Source organism: Coregonus lavaretus (genome assembly GCF_964263955.1).
Source record: "Coregonus lavaretus genome assembly, chromosome: 17".
Lineage (NCBI taxonomy): Eukaryota > Metazoa > Chordata > Actinopteri > Salmoniformes > Salmonidae > Coregonus > Coregonus lavaretus.
The window spans coordinates 16,528,560-16,546,012 of NC_140004.1; the positions used below are offsets into that span (position 1 = coordinate 16,528,560).

General features: G+C 40.8%; 1 pseudogene across 1 annotated transcript; it reads right to left on the bottom strand.

Annotated features, from left to right (window-relative positions):
• Nucleotides 1-773: 773 nt before the first annotated feature.
• Nucleotides 774-6,773, bottom strand: LOC311145046 (stromelysin-3-like; annotated as a pseudogene). Its single transcript has 8 exons — nt 6,756-6,773; nt 6,265-6,484; nt 5,078-5,221; nt 4,821-4,954; nt 4,424-4,665; nt 4,064-4,268; nt 1,864-2,124; nt 774-892 (listed from the first exon to the last, which is right to left on the bottom strand). The product of its transcript is annotated as a stromelysin-3-like (transcript).
• Between the last annotated feature and the right edge of the window lie 10,680 nt (nt 6,774-17,453).

Here is a 17,453-nt window from a genome sequence, read left to right on the forward strand (position 1 = left end):
CCATCCCTTTGCACTGACTGAGAGCACCATGGATGGAACATTATTGAATTAAGTATAGTTATCTTAGAGAGAACATAAATGTGACGCGATAATGTACTTGATGTCATACATGTAAGACCGTGAGTAAATGTTCATAACATTTGAGAACAAAAAGTGCCCCTGATTGTCAGTGATTTCCAGATTTAGCACCTTAATTGCAGTGCCTTAGACATATTTCCCTTTAAGAACAACGCAAACATGTTTATGCTGTAACATCTCTGGAGTAAATTATACGTCATATAATATAGTTAAAAACAACCTCCTGCAATGGGCTGGTACTGCACTGTAGATGGCACTGTCCTCTCAGCCCATGGTCTTGAACAACGCAACTTCTGACCATAGAACCGAACCCAGTAACAAATGAATACAAGTACATAGCTGCACATGATGTCCAAACTCTGAGGAAACATTTGAATTAGTGTTTTCCTGAGAAGAAAAAAGGATCTAGTCCATTCAAAGTGTTAAGATCATGTGTAAACAAACATATTTGGAGGAAGAACACTAATTTTTTGGAACTCACTCAAGTAAAGTAATAAAGTCTCTCTCTAAATAGTTAGTTTCTTCAACATTTTAATGAAGATGAAGAGGCCTCTGTAGATGCACTGGTCTTGTTCCCAAAAATGCACAACATTACAATGTTGTATTTGAAAAGACCATAAGGACGAGAGCATGGTTGGACTAGACTTGGACTTGGGTTTGATCTTTAGATAGCAGCATCACTTAATAATGATTATTCATGCATTTCTGCAACCAAAGAAGTCCATTCCAATATAGCGAGGATACCCCTGTAGTAAATTCATCTCCACAGGATCAAACTTCCAGTACTGCCTCCCTCGGATAAGGTGGACATAGCCTGTCAATGAAAAAAAGATCACTCGTGGGAATTGGTCTATATGGACAGGGCTAAAATGAAATGTTTCTTACAGAAGAAATATGGAAAACATATGCATAACCATGGTAGTAAAGAACAGTTTGGAGATTATGGAAATATTATTAGACTAAAGGTGACGACACAACAGTTCACTTAACACAAGACTGAATCCAAACATTACACTGTTGATTTTATGTGCATTTTACATTTACTGTATGCTGCATTTATTGATAACGACATCTGAAAATATTCTGGATACATTCAGTAACATGATATTTTCCTGGAAATGTGGGGTAGGTGCAACATAAGACAAAAAAAATGACAAGGGTTTGAGTGAGAGGACTAACTGGGGTCTCCAAGTGGCCACACACCTCTCCAAAGTGTGCACAGTTCTTAAGTCATTTCAATGCACTTTTATGACTCAAAGAAGTGTCTTCAACTTTTTTTATCTCTCCTAGCTGTGCCGTTAAGGAACTAGAGCAAGCACACTTGTATTTGTTTTGTTTGGATCACAGCCCTGCATCCCTGCCTTTCCATAATTACTGTTGTTGTTTACGCAATCCAAAAACGGTCCATTATAAATCACAATCTAGGTCAGGTGGGCATAATTTGAAAGCTTGTTCTATTGCCAACATGACTAGCTAAATTATCTAATATGATGTTACAGTGTTAGGCTTTCACAAGGCAGTTCAGAGAAGCAGATCGTAATTTTGGTGCGCATAGAACGGAGTCTTAAGTTCATTCAGATGCGTGGACCGCTGCAAATTTTATTCACAATACAACAAACATAGGCTCATCTGTTCAGGACAACCCAGGGTATAACACCATGTCATCTTGTAACTGTACATCAAACATAGTGATGTTTGCGCACTCAATGTCCCAACTGCCAGTTATCAATATTCTAAAATTCTAAATTGAAAGCTGATTGGGTGATTAATTCATAAGATTTTTACCGTATTGGTCCTTGAAGGCTGCATCAACATCACTGGGGATGCCGCTCCAGTCCTGCATGTTGCGAGGGTAGACAGAGTCCACACGGTTCTCCTTGGGGCTGAACCTCCAGTAGCTGCCTGACTTGAAGAAGTAGGTGTTATAGTTGCTGTCCTGGCCCCTGCACAGGGCTGCCTGGATGTGGGAGACTGACAGGCCTAGCCTCTGCACAGGGTCTGGCCCTGTGATCTGTCTCTCTGCATCAAACACCCAGTAGCTTTGACCTGCAAGAGACAGAGAGAGAACTTTATACAGTAGATGCCCCCGCTGTGGCCCTTCAAGGATCTGGGCTATGTTTTCATAGTTTCCATAACTCTTGGCTATTCAACACTCTAGTCACTCTTGACATGCCCTACTTAAGGTTGTTGAATTTGGTCTTGGAAGAACCCTTTTCTGGGTAACCAAAAAGGGCATAACGCTATAATGCAGTCATTTTACTGCTTGTATGCCTACATGTACAGTGAGGGGAAAAAGTATTTGATCCTCTGCTGATTTTGTATGTTTGCCCACTGACAAAGAAATGATCAGTCTATCATTTTAATGGTAGGTTTATTTGAACAGTGAGAGACAGAATAACAACAAAAAAATCCAGAAAAACGCATGTCAAAAATGTTATAAATTGATTTGCAATTTAATGAGGGAAATAAGTATTTGACCCCTCTGCAAAACATGACTTAGTACTTGGTGGCAAAACCCTTGTTGGCAATCACAGAGGTCAGACGTTTCTTGTAGTTGGCCAACAGGTTTGCACACATCTCAGGAGGGATTTTGTCCCATTCCTCTTTGCAGATCTTCTCCAAGTCATTAAGGTTTCGAGGCTGACGTTTGGCAACTCAAACCTTCAGCTCCCTCCACAGATTTTCTATGGGATTAAGGTCTAGATACTGGCTAGGCCACTCCAGGACCTTAATGTGCTTCTTCTTGAGCCACTCCTTTGTTGCCTTGGCCATGTGCTTTGGGTCATTGTCATGTTGGAATACAAATCCACGACCCATTTTCAATGCCCTGGCTGAGGGAAGGAGGTTCTCACCCAAGATTTGACGGTACATGGCCCTGTCCATCGTACCTTTGATGCGGTGAAGTTGTCCTGTCCCCTTAGCAGAAAAACACTCCCAAAGCGTAGTGTTTCCACCTCCATGTTTGACGGTGGGGATGGTGTTCTTGGGGTCATAGGCAGCATTCCTCCTCCTCCAAACACAGCGAGTTGAGTTGATGCCAAAGAGCTCCATTTTGGTCTCATCTGACCACCACACTTTCACCCAGTTATCCTCTGAATCATTCAGATGTTCATTGGCAAACTTCAGACGGGCCTGTATATGTTCTTTCTTGAGCAGGGGGACCTTGCGGGCGCTGCAGGATTTCAGTCCTTCACGCCGTAGTGTGTTACCAATTGTTTTCTTGGTGACTATGGTCCCAGCTGCCTTGAGATCATTGACAAGATCCTCCCTTGTAGTTCTGGGCTGATTCCTCACCATTCTCATGATCATTGCAACTCCACGAGGTGAGATCTTGCATGGAGCCCCAGGCCGAGGGAGATTGACAGTTATTTTGTGTTTCTTCCATTTGCGAATAATCGCACCAACTGTTGTCACCTTCTCACCAAGCTGCTTGGTGATGGTCTTGTGGCCCATTCCAGGCTTGTGTAGGTCTACAATCTTGTCCCTGACATCCTTGGAGAGCTATTTCGTCTTGGCCATGGTAGAGAGTTTGGAATCTGATTGATTGATTGCTTCTGTGGACAGGTGTCTTTTATACAGGTAATAAACTGAGATTAGGAGCACTCCCTTTAAGAGTGTGCTCCTAATCTCAGCTTGTTACCTGTATAAAAGACACCTGGGAGCCAGAAATCTTTCTGATTGAGAGGGGGTCAAATACTTATTTCCCTCATTAAAATGCAAATCAATTTATAACATTTTTGACATCCGTTTTTCTGGAATTTTTTGTTGTTATTCTGTCTCTCACTGTTCAAATAAACCTACCATTAAAATCATAGACTGATCATTTCTTTGTCAGTGGGCAAACGTACAAAATCAGCAGGGGATCAAATACTTTTTTCCCTCACTGTATATTTACTTGTCTGTATTCAACTTGGGGCTTATCTAACCCTATTCTCACAAGACATGACTAACCACAGCATAAACAACCAATATCTCTGTCACACACCTTGAAAGAACCAGATATTCCCTGATTGGTCTTCAAAGGCAGCATCAATGCTCTCTGGAATCCCCCTCCAATGGCAGGATGCCAGAGCGGGGTAGCCCGCCTCCAGCCGCCCCTCCCGAATGCGCCACACATAGCTTGATTTAAAGAAGAACAGCTCTCCACGGATCATAGACACAGCATCAAAGTCTGTCTGGCAGACGTCAGGCTGGAGACAGAAAGAGGATCACTAGTGCATCTCCATACTGTCATATCATGTGTATTCTTGTGTGGCTAGTATCTCAGTTGTATTTTATGTCTTATATTATTTTTATTTGCCTGTGCAGCGCCTCAAAAAATATGAATGGCAAGATTAACACTCACAATACTACTAATGATCTCATTGGTCTCTGTGGTGATTTGTGGCGGTGGTGATAGTGGAGGTGGGGGCGGGACATGTAGACGAGGGCCGTACAGGTATTGGATCCCCAGCTTGTCATCCTCGCTCAGCTCCAGGGGATAGGAGAAGCTGTAATAGGGGGACATCACTGCACCCGGTTCCCAGGAGTGCTGCAGGCCCAGAACATGCCCGAACTCATGAGCAGCCACTTGGAGGAGGTCTGTGCCTGCAGTGGAATCAGGGAGAGGGTCACACCTACGGGGATACACAGTACAACCACAGAGCTGACAACTACTTCCTGACTGTACTCATTTTACATAGAGCTCTATGTAAATCAACTCTTCATACTTCCTGCATGTTCCCTGCCAAGCAAACACTCACCCATGTAGTTGCCAAGGGTCCATGCTTCATCATAGTCAAAATGGATGTCGCCCTCCCTGTGGGTCTTGGGGAAGAAGGCATGGGCTAGAATTCCCCCAGGGCCGTCAAAGGGCAGGTTATCTCCATGCCAGTACCTACAATAGAGATCCATATCAGGAAAGTGCTGGCAGACCAGTAACTTAAAATCTGACATTTGAATACACATACTGTACTACTGTACTGACATTTGAATACACTTACTGTACACACATGCGTACCTGGTGAAGTCGATGACAATGTCAGCCTTTCCACTGCTGACCTCAGTGAAGGTGAGGGGTATGACCTCACTCCATACTGTCAGTGCTTCCAGCAGGACACGCCGCACCTTGTCCTCACTCATCTGCCAGGGGAAGCGAACCACTCTGAGGAAGGAAGAGATATAGATGTAAACATCAGAGACCGTAAACTCCACACACCCACACACCATAATCTGTAGTCTGTAGAAACACACTTAGACCACCAGCCTTGCATATCTATAACCTCCCTCTCATCTGATATCTAACCATCAAATCAACCAAGAGGTGTGCTGTTAAAAAGACCCTCAGGCTCTGTAAGATAAGTGTATTACAGTCCTCTTCCTTCACCTTTACATGAGCTGTCTCAGGTAAAACCACCCAGTATGACTAATACAAAGAAACTCTTTAGAGAGCTCATATGTCAACAATTACAATTAAATTAGGGAATCATCAAAGATGTTGATGATTTCTTAATGGCTTGTCATTCATGTCAAATGCATGCCTAAGTGGACTATCCAAACTAAAGCCCTTGGCAAACCCAGTGATTCCACTGTCCTAAGTACGAGGGCTCCCACTGTAACACTGCCATGACACAGGCGAGCACTACTCCTATCCCTGGTCACATTAAGACAAATGTATTGCTCAACTCCAGCAGTCTCAGTAGCCCATCATGGCTTGCCTTCTCCTCCTCTCTCTGAGTGGCTCTTTAGATGCCATGCATTATGATAAAGAACAGCTACAATGAGAGGAACCAGAGGACACAGACAGAGAGGCAGCAGCCAGCCGACAGACAGCCCAGCCCAGACACTCCATGCCGTGAGTCTCAGGAGGAGGCAAAGTAATAACATTATAGGTTCCTCCTTTTCAGAGACACACTTTGTTTTTAAGGCAAATGTGATGAGAGTGCAACTCCTGCTTGCCTTGTTGAGTTAGAATATGAGAGCTATGACCAAAACAGGGGACTCAATAAACAAATGATGGATAGAGTAACACTGGATTCTGGACATACTGTACCTTTATAACCAGTTGTACTGGCAACTATGCACCAAAACATGTCCTATTACCTGATAGAAAATTATATTTCCTTGGTTGGGTCCAGATCCATCTCTAAATACATACAAGCCGTTCAACAGTGTGGTTATACGAAGATAATAATAATATCTCCTTACTTGTAGGTGAGGTCAGTCTTCCTCCTGTAGAGGACATCTTTCAGCATGGGGTAGTCAGGAACGCCACAGCGGGGGCAGTTAGACACCTCAGTGATGTTAGTTACCAGTGCTGCTCTTATAGGGTCTCCTCTGGCCAAGGCTGTGTCTTTGAGGTGTCCTGAGGATGGGCAACTCTTCCTCTCTTCTTCAGGTCGTGGAGATCAGACCTCTGGAGCCATCCCTTTGAAAAAGCAGGAACATAAGCAACATTTATTAGAAAACAAGTTTACAATAATAACAATATTTTTGGTAGAAATATGTATCCAAATGCATTACTTTTTATTATAATCCATGCATGCATTGACATTGCCTTAACATGATTGCCTGTAAGTATTTCTGAAGGTGGGAGTATGAGAGGTAAAAAATAACTGGAAATCTCCACTGCCTAAAAAACAGAATTGTGCATCAGAGAGTGTTTTCCCTTGTTGTCTTGGAGTGGGCTTGGAGTTTACTGTACTGTCAGTTATCATTACACATAGGAACTATTACAGTAAATATCCCCCTGCAGAACCCAGAGGAAATGGCTCTGCTCATTAACTCATATCTCAAGCGTAAATTACAGAAAGGAGAAATTCTGTCAGTGGCACAGCGTCTCCATGGCTTTTTGAAGTTGTACAATTCCAGGCCTTTTACAGCTCCTGCAGCATTGCAATTCAGGAGGCATTGGGGTGTATTTATGATCAAAAAAGTGTTTATAGTGCATTTCCTATGACACTGCTACTGTAAAACCCATTAGATTTCCTAATACACTAAGAACATGAGAATGTAGTGTATTGATGTGTCCATGGCTTTTGGTTGGGGTATGTACGTACGGTCACTGTGGGGACGACATCATCGATGCACTTATTGATTGTACATATAGATACTGCAATCAACCTCAAGCTTCTCTTATCATTCAGCAACGCATACTTTCTCAATGCAACTGCTCCTAACAGATCTAAACTCCTGCCATATCTATCTTCCCACTGAACTCTAAATTTCCCTTCACCACTGTTCTCTCTCTCTTACTACTAACATTGAAGCTTAGCTGACTGTCCTAGAGTTCCTTCAACCCTCGTTTTCTTAACTTTTTAATCTGACTTTTCTCCTAACTTTCAAAAACCATTTCACTGATTTATCCACAAATTCCTTTCCCTCTAATTTTAAGATATGTGATCGGGAAGTCCCCACCTGCTTATGACTTCTTTACACACAGACTTGGCAAACGATTGAGCATCTTTTAGCCTAGTTTGACATCTTATTCACCTCTTGGTGTAGGAATGTAACCAAGAATAACAGTCACCCCCTTTTAACATTATTTTTCAGACAGATTGTCCTCCTTCCTATGATATAATCAACCTTTTCAAGCAAATATGATTCCCAAAAACCATACTCCTTTGTAATCTTTCTCCTAACCTTAGCCTTCTTTAAAGAATCTTCACTGAGATTTCCAATCCAGAATACTAAAGACAAATCTATTTCTGTCATCATCAACAATTGGTAAACCTTTTCCTTTGGCACTTCTACCAGACAGCCGTCTGGTGTACATCTTATTTTACAGTTCAACTTACACAATGCATCTCTTCCCAACAATACAATAGGTATATGTTCTGATACCAGTATGGGTATTGTAATTTTTTGATTTTTATAGCAGAGCTCAATTGGTTCCTTAAGAGTAATCAACTGTTTTACTCCCTCAAATCCCTATCCCAATTAGTTGATTTTACATAGTGAGATGTGTAACCTCTTCAGGCTGAACACAGATAAAAGCAGTTCCGCTATCCATCATCACCTCCCATGGTCCTTTGTTTATTTTCACTTCAATTGTTGGATATTTTTCCTAACTGGTGCTACCAGCTGACACCCCCCTTTCGGATCTTCTAGGCACCCCTAGAATCCTTGCTCCTTGTCCCTGTAAGGGTTCACCTGTCCTCCAGATGATCTTCACTTGCTCCTGTATCTTCCTCTGAAATTCCCTCTTGTGTTTCCTCCTGGCCCATTGCACTCACAGCAAAGTCACCAACCTGTCCACAACTGTAACACACTTCTGGAGATTGCTGGAAGTATGGCTTAAATCTTCCTCCTCTTCCTAAGTCTTCTCGTCCTCTTCCTCTCCAATTCTTTCAGTCCAGAAACTATCTATGGATATGAAACAACTTGTACCACTAGTTGTGGCTGGTACAATTGCATTTGACCTTGTTCAGTTGAAGCTGTGGCAGTGATTGTTGATTTGGTGCACACTGATTCTTCATAACCAAAGCTTTTCTTCTCCTTCTTATTCTCCCCCCAGTTGTATTTGATTGAGTTTTCTGAGTGTTTCTTGGTCCTGTTCTTTCTGGTTGTGTTCCTTTTTCCTTTACAGATCCACTTGATGGGCTATATGATCTGTATAGACGCCTTTTGTCATGCTTCCAAGTCCAACCACCTCTGCCAGTTTGCTCCTTACTGGTGAGGGCAGTCCCATCTGCAGTTTAGCTCTCAAAATTGACTGCTCAATATGACTTCCAGTAATATTTCTCCACACTTGATGGACTCTTGACACATAGGCTCTCGGATTTTCTTGTTGTCCTAGTGGGTCAATCAGAATGTTATCAGGATGCACATTTGTTGGAAACGTATCTTTCAGTGCTCTCCACAGACGGTTCCTACTTGCAGCCAACAATTCAGGATCATTCACTGCAGTCCCCACATATCTATTGAGTCCCGCTCTCTGAAATATTTCTTCCATATCTGGAATCCCAAGGAGATTAGCCAAAAGTCTCTTAATGTCTCCTATGGCTGATTGTGCTCCCACCGTAATTTCTTCCAATTTTGAAATCCAAGGATAGGCTCCATCTTGAAGAGTAGGCAGCTTCTCAAGTATATCTGACATATCGGTATTTTGCAAAGGCTTATATTCTAGGTTTTGTCCTCGAATGATGACTGGCAACATCTTCTTACTGGTGCTCCCTTGTCTTGGCCTTAATGTATACTTTTTCTCCAATTCTTGGGCTCCTTTTCTCAGCAGTTTCTTCTTCTGTATCTTCAGCTTCTTGAGTTGTTGTTCCAGTTCTCTTACTTCTTCTAAATTATTCGCTTTATCCAGGCATGATACGCATCGGTCTATATCTCTTTCTATTTCTTCTGTGCTAGTCATTGTAGGATAAAATCCTCTTGAATATGAAGCACCTTTAATCTCCAAGTCTTCATCGCTGTCTCCATCTTTACTTTCATCAGAACTCGAATCTCTTGTATTCTTCTTCTTGAAACATCCATCACCCCTTCTTTCCGCTCTGGCCAACCTCCGTCTGATCACAGGGTCATATCCACCCATGATCTCTTCTGAATCACTCTGATCATCATCATCAAGTTCCATCCTCCTGAACCTCATTCCACCCTTAGTTTCCAGATATCTCGTTTTTTTCTTACTTCTGGAGTTTGGATTCATTTTTATGGTCGTTTCTGCTTGTCCTCTCTCTATTATTCGTTCATCTTCATCTCTGATGCAATAATCACCCTCCTGAATGATCACTGGAAGCTGAGGATAGACGTCCTTAAACTCTACTTCTTTCTCATAAGGTGGGGGTCTTTTTGCTGAATCCGTATGTGAGAAAGGTGTACTGACTTCTGTCATTAGTTTTTCTGTCACCTTCACTGCATTTACAATTTTCTCTATACCTTTGTTTCTTTTATCGCTGGTATCTTTTATCAGTTTTTGTCCTTCATTTTCAAACAGCTTAAGAACACCCAGCTCTCTTTGTCTCTTTTCTTTACGTTGTTCCCTTTTTGTCCCTTTCTTTTGAACTGCTTTATGAATTGACAGAAGCTCTTTCATTATGTTGATGACGTCAGGGTTAAGAGTCCCTTCCACTGGCCATGGTTGTTCAATGTCAGGCCAACGTTTATTCCATTTTCCAGATAACCTTGCAATACCATTAACTAAAGGATTACTATTTTGTACTATATCAACAGGTGTAATTACCTTCATAGTCTTGATGTCCTTTTTCCCCATTGTAACAACTGTTTTATATTCCTTTATTGTGAATTATTTTATTATTTTAGACTATATAGCTTATAGTTTCCTCCCTTTAATTATTAATAAAAAATAAAAAATAATAATATATTTTTTATTTTTTATTAAACAATGAATTAATAAATCAATTTATGAATAATATTTTTTTTCTCAATTTATTTTACCAATTTTATTAATTAGTGGCAATCTTACCACATCCGATCAGGAAAAGTAAAGGAAAGTAGTCAACTTCAGAGCAATCCCAAAAAAAAAATACCTATAATCCAGCAACACTACAGTACTCACAAACCAATTGCTTAATAAGCACCCAATGACCTTAATTTTACAGAATAATGTCAGTACTCGATTCCCAACACAACTCTAATCAAACCAACTCATTCACGAAAACTCCAGTATGCAATTACATCAGTTGATCAGTCTGTTGCCAAGTCCCTGTCAAATTGTCACAACATCAAATATGCTAGGCACACAAAATATCCTGTATGGGAAGGTACGTTTTGTAAATAGAACAGTACTGGCCTTAGTTTGACGGGATCCGTTGCAGCAGACCCTGTCGCATCACACCCAGTCGCGTGATGTACACGTCAGCAATTCATCTCTCTCTCTCTCTCTCCTCCTCCTTCTTATCATCTCTCATATGACAGAATAACAAAGAAACAGACAAGAATTTAGTAGTTTATGCACACACTGAGTTATTTCAACCATTCAATACTCCTCCGTTCACATTCGCGCTAAGAAATAAGCAAACTTAACTCAGAAATAGTATAAATAGCTCAATAACATTTTATTTTATTTATTTAATTATTTTTAATCCGTCAACATATCTCTAGTTTATCAATTCGATAGGTCTCAAGAAAACAGTTTCATCGTCAAACAACAGCCGATTTAACAACCAGAATACACTATTAGTCTCTAAATCTTCTCTCTCTTTGTCTGCGTCTCCCCGCAGAGGAGTGGCACATTTGCCCTTACGTAACTCTAGAGTCATAAAATCACGCGCATGCGTAGTTCATACACCACTACGATTTCAGAGTGGATGGAGCTCTCTCCCAGCTCTCTCCAAGCCAGACAACAGAAAGTTAACAGTCCCGCTATACCTCCTCTCTTTTACCCCTCATAGACAAACAATAACACTTAACAGAGCTCACAAACCATATGTCAGAGAGGAAGAACTCCCCAGAGAAGTTTGCCCTGAAACTGTGCTCGGAGCTTAGCATCCGAGGACAACTTAGTTGGCACCAGAGGACATACGCTTTCAGGTAAGATATACAGATTGATGCTCAGACACACTTGTACAGTACACCCACTCAAATACATGCATAGCAAATACTCAAAGCTGAGCTGGTAACAGAGGACTAATCTATCAAAAATCGTTTTTGTATTTCGGTGAAACGTAATAGACAGTCTTGACTCTATAGAGTCTGTTTGTGAAGCAATGTAAGAATTAGATGAAAAGTAACTGCCCGGACAATATCAATGGCCTCTGTTGGGCTTCTATACCAAAATACCCCTTGCAGCAACATGCTATTTTCCTGTCTGGCTGTGTCTCATGGTTGTGTAAGTAATTTGTTGTGGCTCTTTGTCTCTGTGAAGTGAGAACCCGGCTGCCCACAGTAGAGAGAGCCATCGGGAACACAGGTGAAGCTGACCAGTGGTGCCCCCTGCTGGAGACACTGACACACAGAGATGGAGAAGAAGATCAGGGACCAGGACAGAAACACTTGGTGGGTGTTACCGCACTGAACTACTGTCCTAAAAATATACCTCATGATCTAGCTTACCCAAAGTCTCTTTTAAACAACAGTTTGAAAGTATTGTAAATGAAACTATCCACTCATTCAATCAACTTAGTTTGATTTTATGTCATTTTATTAATGTCAAAGTTATTCTCTCTGTATATTTGCATTACAGGCGCATGAGACGACTGGTAAACACAGCACCAGCGTGGTAGATGATTCAAGTGAAAAGTCCTGCTCCTTCAACAAGACAGACAGTAGTCCATTTGATAAAGCATGAGAGTGATGGGACTTGCTATGCTAAGAGCATTAACACAGACATTCATTCAGCCTGTTTACCAGAGCAGGTTCTCTTCTTCACCAGTCACCTCAGTTTTCTACACAATCTGCGACCCCTCCACCCCCAATGTGTTGATTTGAGCAAAGCTCCAACACAAACAGCCCCTACAATGTGGTCCCTCCCTCCCCTACAGTGCCTTCAGAGAGTATTCACACCCCTTGACTTTTTCCACATTTTGTTGTGTTACAGCCTGAATTTAAAATTGATTGAATTGAGATTGTTTGTCACTAGCCTACACACAATACCCCATAATATCCCATAAGTGGAATTATGTTTTTTGAAATGTTAAACAATTAATTAAAAATGAAAGATCTTGCTACCATGGAAAGGTAAATACCTGTCAATTTGTGGAAAAATCACCCTGATTAACTCTTTAGAATTATCCCAGTTTACCTATTTGCTTATGGTGTTGCCTACGCCTAGCGAACAGTTTTATAAATTATATGAGAAAAAAATATTCAATTTTATTTGGAACGGCAAGCCAGACCAAATTAAATGGGCCTATTTATATAATGAATATGAATTTGTACAGAAATACAGAAATTATTAAATATTAAAGCAATAGACCTATCACTAAAAGCTTCAGTCATACAAAAGTTATACTTAAATCCGAACTGGCAAATTAGTAAGATTGTCTCACCCAATGTTCAAGAATGGCCTTTTTCCCTTTATTCAGATCACAACCTCTCACTTTCAGTTATTTGAAAAGGAAATAATCTCCCACATTTCACTATTTCTAAAACAAGCCATAGAAAGTTGGTTGCAATTTCAATTTAATCCTCCAGAAACGACAGAAAAAAATTATGGAACAAATATTGTGGTTGAACTCAAATATACTAATTGATAAAAAAACATTAGTTTTTTTACAAAATGTTTAAAAAAGGTATAATCTTCGTAAATAATATCATTGGTAGGACTGGTGGAGTTATGTCGCACATGCAGCTAACAAAAACATATGGAAATGTCTGCTCTACCCAAATTTACAACCAAAAAATTGCAGCATTACCGCAAGAGGAAAGAGGAAAGTGGAAGGGGGAAAAAGTAAGGAACTTGTCTGTCGGCCCTGTATTAAAGACCATAATTGGTTAAAGAAAACTGTGATAAATAAAAAAAGTAGACCCGTTTCATTTAAGGACCAAAGGATTGACAGCCATCTCATATAGATTGAAAAATAGTTGGGTTTTGACATACCGATTCCATGGCATAGTGTTTATGAATTGATACGCAAAACTTTTAAATTTAAATTATTATATAAAATTATTGCTACCAATAGAATGTTATTTATATGGGGGATACAATCTTCTCAGCTCTGCAGATTTTGCTGCAAAGAGACAGAATCATTAGATCATTTGTTTTGGTACTGTCCATTTGTAACTTGTTTTTGGACACAGGTCCAGGAACGGCTAAAGGATTGCAATATTTACCTGGAGCTAACCCTGCAGATAGCATTACTGCGTGATCTCAAAAGTCATAGTCAATCGATCAATAATATAACAATACTTTTAGCAAAAATGTTTATTTTCAATTTACAATCTGTAGAAACAATGAGAATAGAAAGGTTCAGAACTTTTGTAAAACATCACAGTACAGTTGAAAAATATATGGCAAATAGAAATCTAATATGGATGGTGTTAAGAGATAGATGGGTGGTGTTGAATGGAGTTGAAGGATGGGACTAATAACAACTAACAACAACTAATAACAACAAGATAACTAATAATGTAAGCATACTGTGTCCATAATAAGTGTACAGGTTATAGGTTGAGAGCTTTTGTGAAAGAGCACAGTTAGAAAGATATGGCATATAGAAGCAAACCGGATGGACATCATGAAAATGATTGGAGAGGTTGAGGGTAGAGGAAGTTCAGGAGTAAAAACAAACAAAATATAATTATTGTAAAATTGACTGTGTCCATAAAATGTACAGTTGAAGTCGGAAGTTTACATACACTTAGGTTGGAATCAATAAAACCAGTTTTTCAACCACTCCACAAATGTCTTGTTAACAAACTATACTTTTGGCTCTCTTCTTGATTGAACAATAAAGGGTTGTTAAAACTGTCTCCAACATCCTGCGCTCTGCCTCCCCCTCCCCCCTCCCTCCCTCCTCACAGGTAAGAGACAGGTGGTGGGTGGTAGCTCTGAGTCTCCAGCTGCCAAGAGGCTGAAGATGGAGTCCAGCAGCACGGCTATCACCACCCAGAGTCCTGCCCCCTCAGGGAAGAGCACTCCACAGCCCCCATCAGGCAAATCAACTCCCAGCTCCAGGTATATTCCTCCTCTTCAATCTCTCCTGTTTGTTCTCTTTTCTCACTGTTATGTGAATTATTTAACAAAATATTTTAGTGTCTCTGTGCGTCTCCCAAAAGGTTGTAAGTCTTTTGGGATTTAAGTAACGGCCAGAGTCCCGGTCTGCATAGTCAGAGATATTTATTCATTGAGAATTCTGCCATCACAATTTCAGAGTCCATCTTTTATACTCATACGTCATACAAAAAGAAATCCCTTCCCTCTGTAGGCGGGCTGTAGTTTTCCACTCTAAAACTGCTCTACTGACCTTCAGTTCACACACACACACATATACACACATGCATACACACATACATACACACACACACACACACATATCCTACTCCCTGCTTTACTCAGTTATTGCTGTTCTCACAATATTCTGCACCATGTTTTCATAACAGTTTCTCCCCTCCCTAAATTGGGAGGCCTCTTTATCTTAGTTTCTCAGTTGTCTTTGTTGTCTGGCCTAACTCTTACTCACATCGCTAAATAGTGGCTCAATGCCATAGCCTTTACTGGTCCTACACTCACACATTTCTAACACATTACACACAGTTTCAGGGTGTAATAATTAGTCATTAATAATTAATCTATCACTCACCCTTACCCTCTCTCTAGCTCACACACACACACTTGTTCTCTCTCTTTCTCTATCTCTTCTTCCTCTTTTCTCTGTCCCCTACTCTCCTCTCCTCTCCCACACATACTCTTTCTTTCTTCCTCTTCTATTATCTCCCCTCCTCTCTTATCTTCTCATGTTCCCACTCTCTATCACCCTCTCTTTCTCTCCCCTACTCTTCTTGCCTCATTCCCTTCCCCCTCCCACCACCTACCCTCCCCCTGCTTTGTTCTCCCCCTCTCCATCCTCCCTCCCTCTCCACAGTGACGTTCAGCTGACAGAGGAGGCGGTGAGCCGCTACCTGATTCAGAAGCCCATGACCACCAAGGACCTGCTGAAGAAGTTCCAGACCAAGAGGACGGGCCTGAGCAGCGAGCAGACGGTCAACGTCCTGGCCCAGATCGTCAAACGCCTCAACCCTGAGAGGAAGAACGTCAACAACAAGATGCACTTCTATCTCACCGAGTGAACCGGACTCGTGTTTCATTAGGGCATGCGTTTTAAAATGGAAAACGAAGTCCAAGTCCCTGTTTCAATCCCTTTGGTGCCTAATGAATATGACCCAGGGAGGAAGGAGGAGATGAATAGAATAGGGTCATTGGAAGAGGAAGGGTAGACGAGGAAGAGAAAGTGGAGTAAGGTAAAAAGAAAAGTGTTATGCAACTGTGATTTGAGATGCGGTGTAAACTAGCTTCAAAATCTGTCTCTAGAAATGGTTTGAAGTCAAGTGTTCCTGTGGCATTCCTTTCAGGTCAAACCACTTACTTTTACAAGACATATAGGTTTGTCCATGAATTAGGCAATGTGAAAGTATCAATGAAAACATTCCGTGTAGATCTTGCCTGCCGATTCATCTCCCACCACAAACCACTGGATTCAACAAAACAAGTGTGGGTTATTTTTTACGAATTGGCGTATCTCCCCAGGCCTCTATTTCTTGTTTTAGAATTTAGTATTTTTTTGTTTGTTTATTTTCATTTCTAATAAAAACCCTGCCTTTGCCATGGCTGGTCTCCTTGTCATGTTTCTGGTTGGTTTGCATAATTAGAAGCAGAACACTGGACAAGGATGTCATACATCTTAAGGCTCCTCAATATAGAAGCTCTAATATTCTTAGAGGTTCTGCCGGAAGTCTACTGTGCTATCCAGTGGATTCATTGGAAATCTACTTTGCAGCAACTGTTGGCACCGATGTGTACGTACTTACTTGGATAAGAGTAGTGTGTACTTACTTGGATAAGAGTAGTGTGTACTTACTTGGATAAGAGTAGTGTGTACTTACTTCAGTGACAGTCTACTGTTGGACTGTAGCTCTTCATGCCATAGAGAAGTGGTTGTGTAGTGAGAAACCATGTTAAACAGAAGTCATGAGTCATTCATCGTTATTCAGCAGGACATGACAGGTGTAGGCTTATTAATGGTACACCTGCTTCTTCCTATGCTGAGGAAAATTGCTTAAGATGTGCCAAGTAGAGTCAAATCTACTAATGGCACATCTGATCGTCTATTAATGGCATGATTAGTGGCAGATCCCAAACTGATCTTGGTTTCCTCAGTGTTATCGTCAAACCCTGTTGACATTAGAAACTGTCGTGACTCCTAAAAACCTGCTTCTTCCGCTCATGTTTCTACGATTGAGTGATTGTATTTTTTACAATGACATGGAGCGACAGCGATGTCATAAATCTCAAAATTCTTCAGGAAGTTGACTTTATATTACAGTGTCTGATGGCTCTACATAGGTAGGCCTATTCTTCTAGTTTATGTTCATCCCAGATAAATCACATGGTGTGTCTATCTTCTTTTAATACAAACCAGTATTATTATCTGCAGTGTCTGGACCAAGGCCAGTGAATGATGAGAAACAGTTGGCTCCAATGATTAGATCCAGGCTACTTTACTGTAGGCTTATACTTGTTGTTTTGTAGTGAGAAATACAGTATCACTCTCCTCAACGACTCTGACACCTCATTCTTACATCAAGAAAAAGCCCTTTAATATTTTTGTCAATATTCAATCACAAATAGATCATACACTTCAACTATATATTTTAGATATTGAAATAAAAATGTGATATATTTGAGTGTAAACACATTACCCTGCAGTATTGCTCATAGTAACTGGTAGTCATAGGTGATCAGGTGGCTGGACCGTTTCAGCCACCGTCAGGGA